Source organism: Lissotriton vulgaris, unplaced genomic scaffold (genome assembly GCF_964263255.1).
Source record: "Lissotriton vulgaris unplaced genomic scaffold, aLisVul1.2 SCAFFOLD_975, whole genome shotgun sequence".
NCBI lineage: Eukaryota > Metazoa > Chordata > Amphibia > Caudata > Salamandridae > Lissotriton > Lissotriton vulgaris.
Genome location: NW_028241737.1, coordinates 430,590 through 449,948, shown reverse-complemented (window position 1 = coordinate 449,948; position 19,359 = coordinate 430,590). Strand labels below are relative to the sequence as shown.

The following is a 19,359-nucleotide window of genomic DNA, read 5'->3' as shown; positions in this document are numbered from 1 at the left end:
TTATGCTTATTATTGTGTGTCTTTACTTTCAAAGTACAGGGTGGATCATTTGATGATCCCTCTCTTGTATTTCAGCAGACACAGATATTTGACAAGTATTTTCTCACATAGCTGGCACAAGCTTGTGCTTTTCCTTGCTGGCAGTGTGGAAATGACAGCTTGGTCCTTGGAAGGAAAGTCAAGCAAAATTAGCAGAGGATGGTTTCGATCCATCGACCTCTGGGTTATGGGCCCAGCACGCTTCCGCTGCGCCACTCTGCTCTGATGTGAAAGTGTTCTTTTTATGCAGATAGGGAGCATTAAGCAGAGTAGCGTGGGATTGGTACGGCTCTCACCTCATTTGCCTAAGTATATTGCAAGGCATGCTGGGTACAGAAAAACTTCATCTTCCCCTCTCACAATCAGTCATAACTGAAAGTCAGACACTCTTAGGCACTAGCCGTTTCAGACCTTTATCAAGACAGCATGTCATGAACCCTCTCTCTCTCTCTCTGTGATCCTAGCACTAGCATGCTCAGGATTTGGCTTTACCTGGGAGCCAGAGATCTACCCGGTGAGGGCTTGCCCGGTGTGAGGCTTTTGAGCGTTTGGGAGCGTTCGGGACGTGAGTGGACGTTGGACAGGAAACTCTGCGAATTTGAAGCATCCAACATTCCTGCTGCAGTGAGCGGCTCTTTCCATGGACATCTGCCTCTAGGATTCCTCTCAACTTGCCTTCTGATAAAACATTTTGTGAGCAGCAATTACCTTCGACAGCTACAAGGTGGCGCTACATTCTGGTAAGTGCACAAGTATGCACAAAATGTTAGGGACTTTTGCCAGATTTATCGGTGGATCTTGCATATTTTTTTCAGAGGCTAGATATTGCCTAGAAATGCTTTTTAACATAGAGATGTTGGAGTTATAATGTCTGGTCGGGCCTCAGCCCTTCCATTGTTTGCCCACTGTAACATATTTATTACCAGCACATGTGAGTTGTGACTCTGCTTTATAAAACTTATCATATATTAGGACAATGAATGTATCAGAAGGTGCGATTGAGATGTTTGCCTATGTATTTGTTTATTTTTTTATATATGGCTGATTAATCTGTTCATGAAATTTCCATTTTGAGACATGTTGCATTAAAATATGTCCTGCTTGCAGAATATATAAGCATTTTCACTGCGTTGGCCGGGAATCGAACCCGGGTCAACTGCTTGGGAAGCAGCTATGCTCACCACTATACCACCAACGCCCTCTGATGTGTGTGCTCTCGGTTCTAAATATTACGTTCCCGAAATCAATGACTATCTTGCAACAGCTTCAATGGTGCATTTGGTTTCGATACCAACATGAGAAGTAGTAGAACGTTTTTTGCAGAGGGTAAGGAACTGGGGATTGAAACCAAGGACAAAGTTGTGCAGAAGAGAAGAAATGAAATGCAACAGTACAAAAAGTAGAAATCAGCATATATAGGCAGCATGGGAAGCAAAGCAGGGAAGAGAAAGAGAGAACATTCCATGAAATGCCCAGGAGATAGATAAGAGCAGAAAAAAAAGGGAAGAATGAAATTCAAAGCATGCCCAGAAAGTTGTGTGAAGCTCCCACCAGTCATTTATGGTTATAGTTGTGTGTCTTTACTTTCAAAGTACAGGGTTGATCCTTTCACGAACACTCTTGTATTACACAGACACAGATAGTTGAGAAGTCTTTTCTCACATAGCTGGCACAAGCTTGCGCTTTTCCTTTCTGGCAGTGTGGAAATGACAGCTTGGTCCTTGGAAGGAAAGTCAAGCAAAATTAGCAGAGGATGGTTTCGATCCATCGACCTCTGGGTTATGGGCCCAGCACGCTTCCGCTGCGCCACTCTGCTCGTTCATGAAGGTGATCTCTTTATGCAGATGAGGAGGCATTCAGCGGAGTGAAGTGGCATTGGTCGGGCTCTCACCTCATTTGCCTAATTATATCGCAAGGCATGCTGGGTGCAGAAAATCTTCATCTTCCCCTCTCACAATCAGTCATAACTGATAGTCCAGACCCTCTTACGCACTAGCCGTTTCAGGCCTTTATCAAGACAGCAGCTCTCCAACACTCTCTGTCTCTCTCTCTCTGTGATCCTAGTGCTAGCATGCTCAGGATTTGGCTTTACCTGGGAGCCAGAGATCTACCCGGTGAGGGCTTGCCCGGTGTAAGGCTTTTGAGCGTTTGGGAGCGTTCGGTACATGAGAGGACGTTGGACTGGAAACTATGCAAATTTGAAGCATCCAACCTTCCTGCTGCAGTCGGGGGCTCTTTCCATGGACATCTGCCTTTTGGATTCCTCTAAACTTGCCCTCTGATGAAACATTTTTTGAGCTGCAGTTACCTCCGACGTCTACAAGGTGGCGCTACATTCAGGTGAGGGCACAAGTATGCACAAAATGTTGGCGACTTTCACCAGATTTATCGATGGATCTTGCATATTGTTTTCAGAGGCTAGATATTGCCTAGGAAATGGTTTTTAACATAGAGATGCTGGAGTTATAATGTGTGGTCGGGCCTCAGCCCTTTCATTGTCTGCCCACTGTAAATATTTTTTACCAGCACATGTGAGTGGTGACTCTGCTTTATGAAACTTATCATATATTAGGACAATGAATATAGCAGAAGGGGCGATTGAGATGCTTGCCTACATATTTGTTTATTTTTTATATAACGGCTGATTAATCTGTTCATTATATTTCCATTTTGTGACATGTTGCATTAAAATATATCCTGCTTGCAGAATATATAAGTATTTGTACTGCGTTGGCCGGGAATCGAACCCGGGTCAACTACTTGGAAGGCAGCTATGCTCACCACTATACCACCAACGCCCTCTGATCTGTGCGCTCTCGGTTCTTAACATTAGGATCCTGAGTTCAATGACTATCTTGCACCAGCTTCAATGGTGCATTTGGTTTAGATACCAACATGAAAAGCAATAGAAAGTTTTTTGCAGAGGGTAAGGAACTGGGATTGAAACCAAGGACAAAGCTGTGCAGAAGAGAAGAATGGAAAGCTGCATTACAAATAATAGATAAGAATATATAGAGGCAGCATGGGAAGCAAAACAGGGAAGAGAAATACAGAACATTCAATTAAATGCCCAGGAGATAGATAAGAGCAGAACAAAAAGGAAAGAATGAAATTCAAAGCCTGCCCATAAAAGTGTTTGAAGGTCCCACCAGTCATTTATGCTTATTATTGTGTGTCTTTACTTTCAAAGTACAGGGTGGATCATTTGATGATCCCTCTCTTGTATTTCAGCAGACACAGATATTTGACAAGTATTTTCTCACATAGCTGGCACAAGCTTGTGCTTTTCCTTGCTGGCAGCGTGGAAATGACAGCTTGGTCCTTGGAAGGAAAGTCAAGCAAAATTAGCAGAGGATGGTTTCGATCCATCGACCTCTGGGTTATGGGCCCAGCACGCTTCCGCTGCGCCACTCTGCTCTGATGTGAAAGTGTTCTTTTTATGCAGATAGGGAGCATTAAGCAGAGTAGCGTGGGATTGGTACGGCTCTCACCTCATTTGCCTAAGTATATTGCAAGGCATGCTGGGTACAGAAAAACTTCATCTTCCCCTCTCACAATCAGTCATAACTGAAAGTCAGACACTCTTAGGCACTAGCCGTTTCAGACCTTTATCAAGACAGCATGTCATGAACCCTCTCTCTCTCTCTCTGTGATCCTAGCACTAGCATGCTCAGGATTTGGCTTTACCTGGGAGCCAGAGATCTACCCGGTGAGGGCTTGCCCGGTGTGAGGCTTTTGAGCGTTTGGGAGCGTTCGGGACGTGAGTGGACGTTGGACAGGAAACTCTGCGAATTTGAAGCATCCAACATTCCTGCTGCAGTGAGCGGCTCTTTCCATGGACATCTGCCTCTAGGATTCCTCTCAACTTGCCTTCTGATAAAACATTTTGTGAGCAGCAATTACCTTCGACAGCTACAAGGTGGCGCTACATTCTGGTAAGTGCACAAGTATGCACAAAATGTTAGGGACTTTTGCCAGATTTATCGGTGGATCTTGCATATTTTTTTCAGAGGCTAGATATTGCCTAGAAATGCTTTTTAACATAGAGATGTTGGAGTTATAATGTCTGGTCGGGCCTCAGCCCTTCCATTGTTTGCCCACTGTAACATATTTATTACCAGCACATGTGAGTTGTGACTCTGCTTTATAAAACTTATCATATATTAGGACAATGAATGTATCAGAAGGTGCGATTGAGATGTTTGCCTATGTATTTGTTTATTTTTTTATATATGGCTGATTAATCTGTTCATGAAATTTCCATTTTGAGACATGTTGCATTAAAATATGTCCTGCTTGCAGAATATATAAGCATTTTCGCTGCGTTGGCCGGGAATCGAACCCGGGTCAACTGCTTGGGAAGCAGCTATGCTCACCACTATACCACCAACGCCCTCTGATGTGTGTGCTCTCGGTTCTAAATATTACGTTCCCGAAATCAATGACTATCTTGCAACAGCTTCAATGGTGCATTTGGTTTCGATACCAACATGAGAAGTAGTAGAACGTTTTTTGCAGAGGGTAAGGAACTGGGGATTGAAACCAAGGACAAAGTTGTGCAGAAGAGAAGAAATGAAATGCAACAGTACAAAAAGTAGAAATCAGCATATATAGGCAGCATGGGAAGCAAAGCAGGGAAGAGAAAGAGAGAACATTCCATGAAATGCCCAGGAGATAGATAAGAGCAGAAAAAAAAGGGAAGAATGAAATTCAAAGCATGCCCAGAAAGTTGTGTGAAGCTCCCACCAGTCATTTATGGTTATAGTTGTGTGTCTTTACTTTCAAAGTACAGGGTTGATCCTTTCACGAACACTCTTGTATTACACAGACACAGATAGTTGAGAAGTCTTTTCTCACATAGCTGGCACAAGCTTGCGCTTTTCCTTTCTGGCAGTGTGGAAATGACAGCTTGGTCCTTGGAAGGAAAGTCAAGCAAAATTAGCAGAGGATGGTTTCGATCCATCGACCTCTGGGTTATGGGCCCAGCACGCTTCCGCTGCGCCACTCTGCTCGTTCATGAAGGTGATCTCTTTATGCAGATGAGGAGGCATTCAGCGGAGTGAAGTGGCATTGGTCGGGCTCTCACCTCATTTGCCTAATTATATCGCAAGGCATGCTGGGTGCAGAAAATCTTCATCTTCCCCTCTCACAATCAGTCATAACTGATAGTCCAGACCCTCTTACGCACTAGCCGTTTCAGGCCTTTATCAAGACAGCAGCTCTCCAACACTCTCTGTCTCTCTCTCTCTGTGATCCTAGTGCTAGCATGCTCAGGATTTGGCTTTACCTGGGAGCCAGAGATCTACCCGGTGAGGGCTTGCCCGGTGTAAGGCTTTTGAGCGTTTGGGAGTGTTCGGTACATGAGAGGACGTTGGACTGGAAACTATGCAAATTTGAAGCATCCAACCTTCCTGCTGCAGTCGGGGGCTCTTTCCATGGACATCTGCCTTTTGGATTCCTCTAAACTTGCCCTCTGATGAAACATTTTTTGAGCTGCAGTTACCTCCGACGTCTACAAGGTGGCGCTACATTCAGGTGAGGGCACAAGTATGCACAAAATGTTGGCGACTTTCACCAGATTTATCGATGGATCTTGCATATTGTTTTCAGAGGCTAGATATTGCCTAGGAAATGGTTTTTAACATAGAGATGCTGGAGTTATAATGTGTGGTCGGGCCTCAGCCCTTTCATTGTCTGCCCACTGTAAATATTTTTTACCAGCACATGTGAGTGGTGACTCTGCTTTATGAAACTTATCATATATTAGGACAATGAATATAGCAGAAGGGGCGATTGAGATGCTTGCCTACATATTTGTTTATTTTTTATATAACGGCTGATTAATCTGTTCATTATATTTCCATTTTGTGACATGTTGCATTAAAATATATCCTGCTTGCAGAATATATAAGTATTTGTACTGCGTTGGCCGGGAATCGAACCCGGGTCAACTGCTTGGAAGGCAGCTATGCTCACCACTATACCACCAACGCCCTCTGATCTGTGCGCTCTCGGTTCTTAACATTAGGATCCTGAGTTCAATGACTATCTTGCACCAGCTTCAATGGTGCATTTGGTTTAGATACCAACATGAAAAGCAATAGAAAGTTTTTTGCAGAGGGTAAGGAACTGGGATTGAAACCAAGGACAAAGCTGTGCAGAAGAGAAGAATGGAAAGCTGCATTACAAATAATAGATAAGAATATATAGAGGCAGCATGGGAAGCAAAACAGGGAAGAGAAATACAGAACATTCAATTAAATGCCCAGGAGATAGATAAGAGCAGAACAAAAAGGAAAGAATGAAATTCAAAGCCTGCCCATAAAAGTGTTTGAAGGTCCCACCAGTCATTTATGCTTATTATTGTGTGTCTTTACTTTCAAAGTACAGGGTGGATCATTTGATGATCCCTCTCTTGTATTTCAGCAGACACAGATATTTGACAAGTATTTTCTCACATAGCTGGCACAAGCTTGTGCTTTTCCTTGCTGGCAGCGTGGAAATGACAGCTTGGTCCTTGGAAGGAAAGTCAAGCAAAATTAGCAGAGGATGGTTTCGATCCATCGACCTCTGGGTTATGGGCCCAGCACGCTTCCGCTGCGCCACTCTGCTCTGTTGTGAAAGTGTTCTTTTTATGCAGATAGGGAGCATTAAGCAGAGTAGCGTGGGATTGGTACGGCTCTCACCTCATTTGCCTAAGTATATTGCAAGGCATGCTGGGTACAGAAAAACTTCATCTTCCCCTCTCACAATCAGTCATAACTGAAAGTCAGACACTCTTAGGCACTAGCCGTTTCAGACCTTTATCAAGACAGCATGTCATGAACCCTCTCTCTCTCTCTCTGTGATCCTAGCACTAGCATGCTCAGGATTTGGCTTTACCTGGGAGCCAGAGATCTACCCGGTGAGGGCTTGCCCGGTGTGAGGCTTTTGAGCGTTTGGGAGCGTTCGGGACGTGAGTGGACGTTGGACAGGAAACTCTGCGAATTTGAAGCATCCAACATTCCTGCTGCAGTGAGCGGCTCTTTCCATGGACATCTGCCTCTAGGATTCCTCTCAACTTGCCTTCTGATAAAACATTTTGTGAGCAGCAATTACCTTCGACAGCTACAAGGTGGCGCTACATTCTGGTAAGTGCACAAGTATGCACAAAATGTTAGGGACTTTTGCCAGATTTATCGGTGGATCTTGCATATTTTTTTCAGAGGCTAGATATTGCCTAGAAATGCTTTTTAACATAGAGATGTTGGAGTTATAATGTCTGGTCGGGCCTCAGCCCTTCCATTGTTTGCCCACTGTAACATATTTATTACCAGCACATGTGAGTTGTGACTCTGCTTTATAAAACTTATCATATATTAGGACAATGAATGTATCAGAAGGTGCGATTGAGATGTTTGCCTATGTATTTGTTTATTTTTTTATATATGGCTGATTAATCTGTTCATGAAATTTCCATTTTGAGACATGTTGCATTAAAATATGTCCTGCTTGCAGAATATATAAGCATTTTCGCTGCGTTGGCCGGGAATCGAACCCGGGTCAACTGCTTGGGAAGCAGCTATGCTCACCACTATACCACCAACGCCCTCTGATGTGTGTGCTCTCGGTTCTAAATATTACGTTCCCGAAATCAATGACTATCTTGCAACAGCTTCAATGGTGCATTTGGTTTCGATACCAACATGAGAAGTAGTAGAACGTTTTTTGCAGAGGGTAAGGAACTGGGGATTGAAACCAAGGACAAAGTTGTGCAGAAGAGAAGAAATGAAATGCAACAGTACAAAAAGTAGAAATCAGCATATATAGGCAGCATGGGAAGCAAAGCAGGGAAGAGAAAGAGAGAACATTCCATGAAATGCCCAGGAGATAGATAAGAGCAGAAAAAAAAGGGAAGAATGAAATTCAAAGCATGCCCAGAAAGTTGTGTGAAGCTCCCACCAGTCATTTATGGTTATAGTTGTGTGTCTTTACTTTCAAAGTACAGGGTTGATCCTTTCACGAACACTCTTGTATTACACAGACACAGATAGTTGAGAAGTCTTTTCTCACATAGCTGGCACAAGCTTGCGCTTTTCCTTTCTGGCAGTGTGGAAATGACAGCTTGGTCCTTGGAAGGAAAGTCAAGCAAAATTAGCAGAGGATGGTTTCGATCCATCGACCTCTGGGTTATGGGCCCAGCACGCTTCCGCTGCGCCACTCTGCTCGTTCATGAAGGTGATCTCTTTATGCAGATGAGGAGGCATTCAGCGGAGTGAAGTGGCATTGGTCGGGCTCTCATCTCATTTGCCTAATTATATCGCAAGGCATGCTGGGTGCAGAAAATCTTCATCTTCCCCTCTCACAATCAGTCATAACTGATAGTCCAGACCCTCTTACGCACTAGCCGTTTCAGGCCTTTATCAAGACAGCAGCTCTCCAACACTCTCTGTCTCTCTCTCTCTGTGATCCTAGTGCTAGCATGCTCAGGATTTGGCTTTACCTGGGAGCCAGAGATCTACCCGTTGAGGGCTTGCCCGGTGTAAGGCTTTTGAGCGTTTGGGAGCGTTCGGTACATGAGAGGACGTTGGACTGGAAACTATGCAAATTTGAAGCATCCAACCTTCCTGCTGCAGTCGGGGGCTCTTTCCATGGACATCTGCCTTTTGGATTCCTCTAAACTTGCCCTCTGATGAAACATTTTTTGAGCTGCAGTTACCTCCGACGTCTACAAGGTGGCGCTACATTCAGGTGAGGGCACAAGTATGCACAAAATGTTGGCGACTTTCACCAGATTTATCGATGGATCTTGCATATTGTTTTCAGAGGCTAGATATTGCCTAGGAAATGGTTTTTAACATAGAGATGCTGGAGTTATAATGTGTGGTCGGGCCTCAGCCCTTTCATTGTCTGCCCACTGTAAATATTTTTTACCAGCACATGTGAGTGGTGACTCTGCTTTATGAAACTTATCATATATTAGGACAATGAATATAGCAGAAGGGGCGATTGAGATGCTTGCCTACATATTTGTTTATTTTTTATATAACGGCTGATTAATCTGTTCATTATATTTCCATTTTGTGACATGTTGCATTAAAATATATCCTGCTTGCAGAATATATAAGTATTTGTACTGCGTTGGCCGGGAATCGAACCCGGGTCAACTGCTTGGAAGGCAGCTATGCTCACCACTATACCACCAACGCCCTCTGATCTGTGCGCTCTCGGTTCTTAACATTAGGATCCTGAGTTCAATGACTATCTTGCACCAGCTTCAATGGTGCATTTGGTTTAGATACCAACATGAAAAGCAATAGAAAGTTTTTTGCAGAGGGTAAGGAACTGGGATTGAAACCAAGGACAAAGCTGTGCAGAAGAGAAGAATGGAAAGCTGCATTACAAATAATAGATAAGAATATATAGAGGCAGCATGGGAAGCAAAACAGGGAAGAGAAATACAGAACATTCAATTAAATGCCCAGGAGATAGATAAGAGCAGAACAAAAAGGAAAGAATGAAATTCAAAGCCTGCCCATAAAAGTGTTTGAAGGTCCCACCAGTCATTTATGCTTATTATTGTGTGTCTTTACTTTCAAAGTACAGGGTGGATCATTTGATGATCCCTCTCTTGTATTTCAGCAGACACAGATATTTGACAAGTATTTTCTCACATAGCTGGCACAAGCTTGTGCTTTTCCTTGCTGGCAGCGTGGAAATGACAGCTTGGTCCTTGGAAGGAAAGTCAAGAAAAATTAGCAGAGGATGGTTTCGATCCATCGACCTCTGGGTTATGGGCCCAGCACGCTTCCGCTGCGCCACTCTGCTCTGTTGTGAAAGTGTTCTTTTTATGCAGATAGGGAGCATTAAGCAGAGTAGCGTGGGATTGGTACGGCTCTCACCTCATTTGCCTAAGTATATTGCAAGGCATGCTGGGTACAGAAAAACTTCATCTTCCCCTCTCACAATCAGTCATAACTGAAAGTCAGACACTCTTAGGCACTAGCCGTTTCAGACCTTTATCAAGACAGCATGTCATGAACCCTCTCTCTCTCTCTCTGTGATCCTAGCACTAGCATGCTCAGGATTTGGCTTTACCTGGGAGCCAGAGATCTACCCGGTGAGGGCTTGCCCGGTGTGAGGCTTTTGAGCGTTTGGGAGCGTTCGGGACGTGAGTGGACGTTGGACAGGAAACTCTGCGAATTTGAAGCATCCAACATTCCTGCTGCAGTGAGCGGCTCTTTCCATGGACATCTGCCTCTAGGATTCCTCTCAACTTGCCTTCTGATAAAACATTTTGTGAGCAGCAATTACCTTCGACAGCTACAAGGTGGCGCTACATTCTGGTAAGTGCACAAGTATGCACAAAATGTTAGGGACTTTTGCCAGATTTATCGGTGGATCTTGCATATTTTTTTCAGAGGCTAGATATTGCCTAGAAATGCTTTTTAACATAGAGATGTTGGAGTTATAATGTCTGGTCGGGCCTCAGCCCTTCCATTGTTTGCCCACTGTAACATATTTATTACCAGCACATGTGAGTTGTGACTCTGCTTTATAAAACTTATCATATATTAGGACAATGAATGTATCAGAAGGTGCGATTGAGATGTTTGCCTATGTATTTGTTTATTTTTTTATATATGGCTGATTAATCTGTTCATGAAATTTCCATTTTGAGACCTGTTGCATTAAAATATGTCCTGCTTGCAGAATATATAAGCATTTTCACTGCGTTGGCCGGGAATCGAACCCGGGTCAACTGCTTGGGAAGCAGCTATGCTCACCACTATACCACCAACGCCCTCTGATGTGTGTGCTCTCGGTTCTAAATATTACGTTCCCGAAATCAATGACTATCTTGCAACAGCTTCAATGGTGCATTTGGTTTCGATACCAACATGAGAAGTAGTAGAACGTTTTTTGCAGAGGGTAAGGAACTGGGGATTGAAACCAAGGACAAAGTTGTGCAGAAGAGAAGAAATGAAATGCAACAGTACAAAAAGTAGAAATCAGCATATATAGGCAGCATGGGAAGCAAAGCAGGGAAGAGAAAGAGAGAACATTCCATGAAATGCCCAGGAGATAGATAAGAGCAGAAAAAAAAGGGAAGAATGAAATTCAAAGCATGCCCAGAAAGTTGTGTGAAGCTCCCACCAGTCATTTATGGTTATAGTTGTGTGTCTTTACTTTCAAAGTACAGGGTTGATCCTTTCACGAACACTCTTGTATTACACAGACACAAATAGTTGAGAAGTCTTTTCTCACATAGCTGGCACAAGCTTGCGCTTTTCCTTTCTGGCAGTGTGGAAATGACAGCTTGGTCCTTGGAAGGAAAGTCAAGCAAAATTAGCAGAGGATGGTTTCGATCCATCGACCTCTGGGTTATGGGCCCAGCACGCTTCCGCTGCGCCACTCTGCTCGTTCATGAAGGTGATCTCTTTATGCAGATGAGGAGGCATTCAGCGGAGTGAAGTGGCATTGGTCGGGCTCTCACCTCATTTGCCTAATTATATCGCAAGGCATGCTGGGTGCAGAAAATCTTCATCTTCCCCTCTCACAATCAGTCATAACTGATAGTCCAGACCCTCTTACGCACTAGCCGTTTCAGGCCTTTATCAAGACAGCAGCTCTCCAACACTCTCTGTCTCTCTCTCTCTGTGATCCTAGTGCTAGCATGCTCAGGATTTGGCTTTACCTGGGAGCCAGAGATCTACCCGTTGAGGGCTTGCCCGGTGTAAGGCTTTTGAGCGTTTGGGAGCGTTCGGTACATGAGAGGACGTTGGACTGGAAACTATGCAAATTTGAAGCATCCAACCTTCCTGCTGCAGTCGGGGGCTCTTTCCATGGACATCTGCCTTTTGGATTCCTCTAAACTTGCCCTCTGATGAAACATTTTTTGAGCTGCAGTTACCTCCGACGTCTACAAGGTGGCGCTACATTCAGGTGAGGGCACAAGTATGCACAAAATGTTGGCGACTTTCACCAGATTTATCGATGGATCTTGCATATTGTTTTCAGAGGCTAGATATTGCCTAGGAAATGGTTTTTAACATAGAGATGCTGGAGTTATAATGTGTGGTCGGGCCTCAGCCCTTTCATTGTCTGCCCACTGTAAATATTTTTTACCAGCACATGTGAGTGGTGACTCTGCTTTATGAAACTTATCATATATTAGGACAATGAATATAGCAGAAGGGGCGATTGAGATGCTTGCCTACATATTTGTTTATTTTTTATATAACGGCTGATTAATCTGTTCATTATATTTCCATTTTGTGACATGTTGCATTAAAATATATCCTGCTTGCAGAATATATAAGTATTTGTACTGCGTTGGCCGGGAATCGAACCCGGGTCAACTGCTTGGAAGGCAGCTATGCTCACCACTATACCACCAACGCCCTCTGATCTGTGCGCTCTCGGTTCTTAACATTAGGATCCTGAGTTCAATGACTATCTTGCACCAGCTTCAATGGTGCATTTGGTTTAGATACCAACATGAAAAGCAATAGAAAGTTTTTTGCAGAGGGTAAGGAACTGGGATTGAAACCAAGGACAAAGCTGTGCAGAAGAGAAGAATGGAAAGCTGCATTACAAATAATAGATAAGAATATATAGAGGCAGCATGGGAAGCAAAACAGGGAAGAGAAATACAGAACATTCAATTAAATGCCCAGGAGATAGATAAGAGCAGAACAAAAAGGAAAGAATGAAATTCAAAGCCTGCCCATAAAAGTGTTTGAAGGTCCCACCAGTCATTTATGCTTATTATTGTGTGTCTTTACTTTCAAAGTACAGGGTGGATCATTTGATGATCCCTCTCTTGTATTTCAGCAGACACAGATATTTGACAAGTATTTTCTCACATAGCTGGCACAAGCTTGTGCTTTTCCTTGCTGGCAGCGTGGAAATGACAGCTTGGTCCTTGGAAGGAAAGTCAAGAAAAATTAGCAGAGGATGGTTTCGATCCATCGACCTCTGGGTTATGGGCCCAGCACGCTTCCGCTGCGCCACTCTGCTCTGTTGTGAAAGTGTTCTTTTTATGCAGATAGGGAGCATTAAGCAGAGTAGCGTGGGATTGGTACGGCTCTCACCTCATTTGCCTAAGTATATTGCAAGGCATGCTGGGTACAGAAAAACTTCATCTTCCCCTCTCACAATCAGTCATAACTGAAAGTCAGACACTCTTAGGCACTAGCCGTTTCAGACCTTTATCAAGACAGCATGTCATGAACCCTCTCTCTCTCTCTCTGTGATCCTAGCACTAGCATGCTCAGGATTTGGCTTTACCTGGGAGCCAGAGATCTACCCGGTGAGGGCTTGCCCGGTGTGAGGCTTTTGAGCGTTTGGGAGCGTTCGGGACGTGAGTGGACGTTGGACAGGAAACTCTGCGAATTTGAAGCATCCAACATTCCTGCTGCAGTGAGCGGCTCTTTCCATGGACATCTGCCTCTAGGATTCCTCTCAACTTGCCTTCTGATAAAACATTTTGTGAGCAGCAATTACCTTCGACAGCTACAAGGTGGCGCTACATTCTGGTAAGTGCACAAGTATGCACAAAATGTTAGGGACTTTTGCCAGATTTATCGGTGGATCTTGCATATTTTTTTCAGAGGCTAGATATTGCCTAGAAATGCTTTTTAACATAGAGATGTTGGAGTTATAATGTCTGGTCGGGCCTCAGCCCTTCCATTGTTTGCCCACTGTAACATATTTATTACCAGCACATGTGAGTTGTGACTCTGCTTTATAAAACTTATCATATATTAGGACAATGAATGTATCAGAAGGTGCGATTGAGATGTTTGCCTATGTATTTGTTTATTTTTTTATATATGGCTGATTAATCTGTTCATGAAATTTCCATTTTGAGACCTGTTGCATTAAAATATGTCCTGCTTGCAGAATATATAAGCATTTTCACTGCGTTGGCCGGGAATCGAACCCGGGTCAACTGCTTGGGAAGCAGCTATGCTCACCACTATACCACCAACGCCCTCTGATGTGTGTGCTCTCGGTTCTAAATATTACGTTCCCGAAATCAATGACTATCTTGCAACAGCTTCAATGGTGCATTTGGTTTCGATACCAACATGAGAAGTAGTAGAACGTTTTTTGCAGAGGGTAAGGAACTGGGGATTGAAACCAAGGACAAAGTTGTGCAGAAGAGAAGAAATGAAATGCAACAGTACAAAAAGTAGAAATCAGCATATATAGGCAGCATGGGAAGCAAAGCAGGGAAGAGAAAGAGAGAACATTCCATGAAATGCCCAGGAGATAGATAAGAGCAGAAAAAAAAGGGAAGAATGAAATTCAAAGCATGCCCAGAAAGTTGTGTGAAGCTCCCACCAGTCATTTATGGTTATAGTTGTGTGTCTTTACTTTCAAAGTACAGGGTTGATCCTTTCACGAACACTCTTGTATTACACAGACACAAATAGTTGAGAAGTCTTTTCTCACATAGCTGGCACAAGCTTGCGCTTTTCCTTTCTGGCAGTGTGGAAATGACAGCTTGGTCCTTGGAAGGAAAGTCAAGCAAAATTAGCAGAGGATGGTTTCGATCCATCGACCTCTGGGTTATGGGCCCAGCACGCTTCCGCTGCGCCACTCTGCTCGTTCATGAAGGTGATCTCTTTATGCAGATGAGGAGGCATTCAGCGGAGTGAAGTGGCATTGGTCGGGCTCTCACCTCATTTGCCTAATTATATCGCAAGGCATGCTGGGTGCAGAAAATCTTCATCTTCCCCTCTCACAATCAGTCATAACTGATAGTCCAGACCCTCTTACGCACTAGCCGTTTCAGGCCTTTATCAAGACAGCAGCTCTCCAACACTCTCTGTCTCTCTCTCTCTGTGATCCTAGTGCTAGCATGCTCAGGATTTGGCTTTACCTGGGAGCCAGAGATCTACCCGTTGAGGGCTTGCCCGGTGTAAGGCTTTTGAGCGTTTGGGAGCGTTCGGTACATGAGAGGACGTTGGACTGGAAACTATGCAAATTTGAAGCATCCAACCTTCCTGCTGCAGTCGGGGGCTCTTTCCATGGACATCTGCCTTTTGGATTCCTCTAAACTTGCCCTCTGATGAAACATTTTTTGAGCTGCAGTTACCTCCGACGTCTACAAGGTGGCGCTACATTCAGGTGAGGGCACAAGTATGCACAAAATGTTGGCGACTTTCACCAGATTTATCGATGGATCTTGCATATTGTTTTCAGAGGCTAGATATTGCCTAGGAAATGGTTTTTAACATAGAGATGCTGGAGTTATAATGTGTGGTCGGGCCTCAGCCCTTTCATTGTCTGCCCACTGTAAATATTTTTTACCAGCACATGTGAGTGGTGACTCTGCTTTATGAAACTTATCATATATTAGGACAATGAATATAGCAGAAGGGGCGATTGAGATGCTTGCCTACATATTTGTTTATTTTTTATATAACGGCTGATTAATCTGTTCATTATATTTCCATTTTGTGACATGTTGCATTAAAATATATCCTGCTTGCAGAATATATAAGTATTTGTACTGCGTTGGCCGGGAATCGAACCCGGGTCAACTGCTTGGAAGGCAGCTATGCTCACCACTATACCACCAACGCCCTCTGATCTGTGCGCTCTCGGTTCTTAACATTAGGATCCTGAGTTCAATGACTATCTTGCACCAGCTTCAATGGTGCATTTGGTTTAGATACCAACATGAAAAGCAATAGAAAGTTTTTTGCAGAGGGTAAGGAACTGGGATTGAAACCAAGGACAAAGCTGTGCAGAAGAGAAGAATGGAAAGCTGCATTACAAATAATAGATAAGAATATATAGAGGCAGCATGGGAAGCAAAACAGGGAAGAGAAATACAGAACATTCAATTAAATGCCCAGGAGATAGATAAGAGCAGAACAAAAAGGAAAGAATGAAATTCAAAGCCTGCCCATAAAAGTGTTTGAAGGTCCCACCAGTCATTTATGCTTATTATTGTGTGTCTTTACTTTCAAAGTACAGGGTGGATCATTTGATGATCCCTCTCTTGTATTTCAGCAGACACAGATATTTGACAAGTATTTTCTCACATAGCTGGCACAAGCTTGTGCTTTTCCTTGCTGGCAGCGTGGAAATGACAGCTTGGTCCTTGGAAGGAAAGTCAAGAAAAATTAGCAGAGGATGGTTTCGATCCATCGACCTCTGGGTTATGGGCCCAGCACGCTTCCGCTGCGCCACTCTGCTCTGTTGTGAAAGTGTTCTTTTTATGCAGATAGGGAGCATTAAGCAGAGTAGCGTGGGATTGGTACGGCTCTCACCTCATTTGCCTAAGTATATTGCAAGGCATGCTGGGTACAGAAAAACTTCATCTTCCCCTCTCACAATCAGTCATAACTGAAAGTCAGACACTCTTAGGCACTAGCCGTTTCAGACCTTTATCAAGACAGCATGTCATGAACCCTCTCTCTCTCTCTCTGTGATCCTAGCACTAGCATGCTCAGGATTTGGCTTTACCTGGGAGCCAGAGATCTACCCGGTGAGGGCTTGCCCGGTGTGAGGCTTTTGAGCGTTTGGGAGCGTTCGGGACGTGAGTGGACGTTGGACAGGAAACTCTGCGAATTTGAAGCATCCAACATTCCTGCTGCAGTGAGCGGCTCTTTCCATGGACATCTGCCTCTAGGATTCCTCTCAACTTGCCTTCTGATAAAACATTTTGTGAGCAGCAATTACCTTCGACAGCTACAAGGTGGCGCTACATTCTGGTAAGTGCACAAGTATGCACAAAATGTTAGGGACTTTTGCCAGATTTATCGGTGGATCTTGCATATTTTTTTCAGAGGCTAGATATTGCCTAGAAATGCTTTTTAACATAGAGATGTTGGAGTTATAATGTCTGGTCGGGCCTCAGCCCTTCCATTGTTTGCCCACTGTAACATATTTATTACCAGCACATGTGAGTTGTGACTCTGCTTTATAAAACTTATCATATATTAGGACAATGAATGTATCAGAAGGTGCGATTGAGATGTTTGCCTATGTATTTGTTTATTTTTTTATATATGGCTGATTAATCTGTTCATGAAATTTCCATTTTGAGACCTGTTGCATTAAAATATGTCCTGCTTGCAGAATATATAAGCATTTTCACTGCGTTGGCCGGGAATCGAACCCGGGTCAACTGCTTGGGAAGCAGCTATGCTCACCACTATACCACCAACGCCCTCTGATGTGTGTGCTCTCGGTTCTAAATATTACGTTCCCGAAATCAATGACTATCTTGCAACAGCTTCAATGGTGCATTTGGTTTCGATACCAACATGAGAAGTAGTAGAACGTTTTTTGCAGAGGGTAAGGAACTGGGGATTGAAACCAAGGACAAAGTTGTGCAGAAGAGAAGAAATGAAATGCAACAGTACAAAAAGTAGAAATCAGCATATATAGGCAGCATGGGAAGCAAAGCAGGGAAGAGAAAGAGAGAACATTCCATGAAATGCCCAGGAGATAGATAAGAGCAGAAAAAAAAGGGAAGAATGAAATTCAAAGCATGCCCAGAAAGTTGTGTGAAGCTCCCACCAGTCATTTATGGTTATAGTTGTGTGTCTTTACTTTCAAAGTACAGGGTTGATCCTTTCACGAACACTCTTGTATTACACAGACACAAATAGTTGAGAAGTCTTTTCTCACATAGCTGGCACAAGCTTGCGCTTTTCCTTTCTGGCAGTGTGGAAATGACAGCTTGGTCCTTGGAAGGAAAGTCAAGCAAAATTAGCAGAGGATGGTTTCGATCCATCGACCTCTGGGTTATGGGCCCAGCACGCTTCCGCTGCGCCACTCTGCTCGTTCATGAAGGTGATCTCTTTATGCAGATGAGGAGGCATTCAGCGGAGTGAAGTGGCATTGGTCGGGCTCTCACCTCATTTGCCTAATTATATCGCAAGGCATGCTGGGTGCAGAAAATCTTCATCTTCCCCTCTCACAATCAGTCATAACTGATAGTCCAGACCCTCTTACGCACTAGCCGTTTCAGGCCTTTATCAAGACAGCAGCTCTCCAACACTCTCTGTCTCTCTCTCTCTGTGATCCTAGTGCTAGCATGCTCAGGATTTGGCTTTACCTGGGAGCCAGAGATCTACCCGTTGAGGGCTTGCCCGGTGTAAGGCTTTTGAGCGTTTGGGAGCGTTCGGTACATGAGAGGACGTTGGACTGGAAACTATGCAAATTTGAAGCATCCAACCTTCCTGCTGCAGTCGGGGGCTCTTTCCATGGACATCTGCCTTTTGGATTCCTCTAAACTTGCCCTCTGATGAAACATTTTTTGAGCTGCAGTTACCTCCGACGTCTACAAGGTGGCGCTACATTCAGGTGAGGGCACAAGTATGCACAAAATGTTGGCGACTTTCACCAGATTTATCGATGGATCTTGCATATTGTTTTCAGAGGCTAGATATTGCCTAGGAAATGGTTTTTAACATAGAGATGCTGGAGTTATAATGTGTGGTCGGGCCTCAGCCCTTTCATTGTCTGCCCACTGTAAATATTTTTTACCAGCACATGTGAGTGGTGACTCTGCTTTATGAAACTTATCATATATTAGGACAATGAATATAGCAGAAGGGGCGATTGAGATGCTTGCCTACATATTTGTTTATTTTTTATATAACGGCTGATTAATCTGTTCATTATATTTCCATTTTGTGACATGTTGCATTAAAATATATCCTGCTTGCAGAATATATAAGTATTTGTACTGCGTTGGCCGGGAATCGAACCCGGGTCAACTGCTTGGAAGGCAGCTATGCTCACCACTATACCACCAACGCCCTCTGATCTGTGCGCTCTCGGTTCTTAACATTAGGATCCTGAGTTCAATGACTATCTTGCACCAGCTTCAATGGTGCATTTGGTTTAGATACCAACATGAAAAGCAATAGAAAGTTTTTTGCAGAGGGTAAGGAACTGGGATTGAAACCAAGGACAAAGCTGTGCAGAAGAGAAGAATGGAAAGCTGCATTACAAATAATAGATAAGAATATATAGAGGCAGCATGGGAAGCAAAACAGGGAAGAGAAATACAGAACATTCAATTAAATGCCCAGGAGATAGATAAGAGCAGAACAAAAAGGAAAGAATGAAATTCAAAGCCTGCCCATAAAAGTGTTTGAAGGTCCCACCAGTCATTTATGCTTATTATTGTGTGTCTTTACTTTCAAAGTACAGGGTGGATCATTTGATGATCCCTCTCTTGTATTTCAGCAGACACAGATATTTGACAAGTATTTTCTCACATAGCTGGCACAAGCTTGTGCTTTTCCTTGCTGGCAGCGTGGAAATGACAGCTTGGTCCTTGGAAGGAAAGTCAAGAAAAAT

At 43.7% G+C, this 19,359-nt stretch overlaps 24 non-coding genes across 24 annotated transcripts; all 24 read right to left on the bottom strand.

The window, feature by feature from the left end:
- Positions 1 to 189: 189 nt before the first annotated feature.
- On the bottom strand, positions 190 to 261 carry TRNAM-CAU (transfer RNA methionine (anticodon CAU)). Its single transcript has one exon. It is a non-coding gene; the product is annotated as a tRNA-Met (tRNA).
- Positions 262 to 1,165: 904 nt separating this feature from the next.
- TRNAG-CCC (transfer RNA glycine (anticodon CCC)) lies at positions 1,166 to 1,237 on the bottom strand. The gene has a single exon. It is a non-coding gene; the product is annotated as a tRNA-Gly (tRNA).
- A 546-nt stretch (positions 1,238 to 1,783) lies between these two features.
- On the bottom strand, positions 1,784 to 1,855 carry TRNAM-CAU (transfer RNA methionine (anticodon CAU)). Its single transcript has one exon. It is a non-coding gene; the product is annotated as a tRNA-Met (tRNA).
- Positions 1,856 to 2,765: 910 nt separating this feature from the next.
- Positions 2,766 to 2,837, bottom strand: TRNAG-UCC (transfer RNA glycine (anticodon UCC)). The gene has a single exon. It is a non-coding gene; the product is annotated as a tRNA-Gly (tRNA).
- Positions 2,838 to 3,384: 547 nt separating this feature from the next.
- TRNAM-CAU (transfer RNA methionine (anticodon CAU)) lies at positions 3,385 to 3,456 on the bottom strand. Its single transcript has one exon. It is a non-coding gene; the product is annotated as a tRNA-Met (tRNA).
- A 904-nt stretch (positions 3,457 to 4,360) lies between these two features.
- Positions 4,361 to 4,432, bottom strand: TRNAG-CCC (transfer RNA glycine (anticodon CCC)). The gene has a single exon. It is a non-coding gene; the product is annotated as a tRNA-Gly (tRNA).
- Positions 4,433 to 4,978: 546 nt separating this feature from the next.
- TRNAM-CAU (transfer RNA methionine (anticodon CAU)) lies at positions 4,979 to 5,050 on the bottom strand. The gene has a single exon. It is a non-coding gene; the product is annotated as a tRNA-Met (tRNA).
- A 910-nt stretch (positions 5,051 to 5,960) lies between these two features.
- Positions 5,961 to 6,032, bottom strand: TRNAG-UCC (transfer RNA glycine (anticodon UCC)). Its single transcript has one exon. It is a non-coding gene; the product is annotated as a tRNA-Gly (tRNA).
- Positions 6,033 to 6,579: 547 nt separating this feature from the next.
- Positions 6,580 to 6,651, bottom strand: TRNAM-CAU (transfer RNA methionine (anticodon CAU)). The gene has a single exon. It is a non-coding gene; the product is annotated as a tRNA-Met (tRNA).
- A 904-nt stretch (positions 6,652 to 7,555) lies between these two features.
- Positions 7,556 to 7,627, bottom strand: TRNAG-CCC (transfer RNA glycine (anticodon CCC)). Its single transcript has one exon. It is a non-coding gene; the product is annotated as a tRNA-Gly (tRNA).
- A 546-nt stretch (positions 7,628 to 8,173) lies between these two features.
- On the bottom strand, positions 8,174 to 8,245 carry TRNAM-CAU (transfer RNA methionine (anticodon CAU)). The gene has a single exon. It is a non-coding gene; the product is annotated as a tRNA-Met (tRNA).
- A 910-nt stretch (positions 8,246 to 9,155) lies between these two features.
- Positions 9,156 to 9,227, bottom strand: TRNAG-UCC (transfer RNA glycine (anticodon UCC)). Its single transcript has one exon. It is a non-coding gene; the product is annotated as a tRNA-Gly (tRNA).
- Positions 9,228 to 9,774: 547 nt separating this feature from the next.
- On the bottom strand, positions 9,775 to 9,846 carry TRNAM-CAU (transfer RNA methionine (anticodon CAU)). Its single transcript has one exon. It is a non-coding gene; the product is annotated as a tRNA-Met (tRNA).
- Positions 9,847 to 10,750: 904 nt separating this feature from the next.
- TRNAG-CCC (transfer RNA glycine (anticodon CCC)) lies at positions 10,751 to 10,822 on the bottom strand. The gene has a single exon. It is a non-coding gene; the product is annotated as a tRNA-Gly (tRNA).
- A 546-nt stretch (positions 10,823 to 11,368) lies between these two features.
- On the bottom strand, positions 11,369 to 11,440 carry TRNAM-CAU (transfer RNA methionine (anticodon CAU)). Its single transcript has one exon. It is a non-coding gene; the product is annotated as a tRNA-Met (tRNA).
- A 910-nt stretch (positions 11,441 to 12,350) lies between these two features.
- Positions 12,351 to 12,422, bottom strand: TRNAG-UCC (transfer RNA glycine (anticodon UCC)). The gene has a single exon. It is a non-coding gene; the product is annotated as a tRNA-Gly (tRNA).
- Positions 12,423 to 12,969: 547 nt separating this feature from the next.
- Positions 12,970 to 13,041, bottom strand: TRNAM-CAU (transfer RNA methionine (anticodon CAU)). The gene has a single exon. It is a non-coding gene; the product is annotated as a tRNA-Met (tRNA).
- Positions 13,042 to 13,945: 904 nt separating this feature from the next.
- On the bottom strand, positions 13,946 to 14,017 carry TRNAG-CCC (transfer RNA glycine (anticodon CCC)). The gene has a single exon. It is a non-coding gene; the product is annotated as a tRNA-Gly (tRNA).
- A 546-nt stretch (positions 14,018 to 14,563) lies between these two features.
- Positions 14,564 to 14,635, bottom strand: TRNAM-CAU (transfer RNA methionine (anticodon CAU)). The gene has a single exon. It is a non-coding gene; the product is annotated as a tRNA-Met (tRNA).
- A 910-nt stretch (positions 14,636 to 15,545) lies between these two features.
- TRNAG-UCC (transfer RNA glycine (anticodon UCC)) lies at positions 15,546 to 15,617 on the bottom strand. The gene has a single exon. It is a non-coding gene; the product is annotated as a tRNA-Gly (tRNA).
- A 547-nt stretch (positions 15,618 to 16,164) lies between these two features.
- TRNAM-CAU (transfer RNA methionine (anticodon CAU)) lies at positions 16,165 to 16,236 on the bottom strand. Its single transcript has one exon. It is a non-coding gene; the product is annotated as a tRNA-Met (tRNA).
- A 904-nt stretch (positions 16,237 to 17,140) lies between these two features.
- On the bottom strand, positions 17,141 to 17,212 carry TRNAG-CCC (transfer RNA glycine (anticodon CCC)). Its single transcript has one exon. It is a non-coding gene; the product is annotated as a tRNA-Gly (tRNA).
- A 546-nt stretch (positions 17,213 to 17,758) lies between these two features.
- Positions 17,759 to 17,830, bottom strand: TRNAM-CAU (transfer RNA methionine (anticodon CAU)). The gene has a single exon. It is a non-coding gene; the product is annotated as a tRNA-Met (tRNA).
- A 910-nt stretch (positions 17,831 to 18,740) lies between these two features.
- TRNAG-UCC (transfer RNA glycine (anticodon UCC)) lies at positions 18,741 to 18,812 on the bottom strand. Its single transcript has one exon. It is a non-coding gene; the product is annotated as a tRNA-Gly (tRNA).
- Between the last annotated feature and the right edge of the window lie 547 nt (positions 18,813 to 19,359).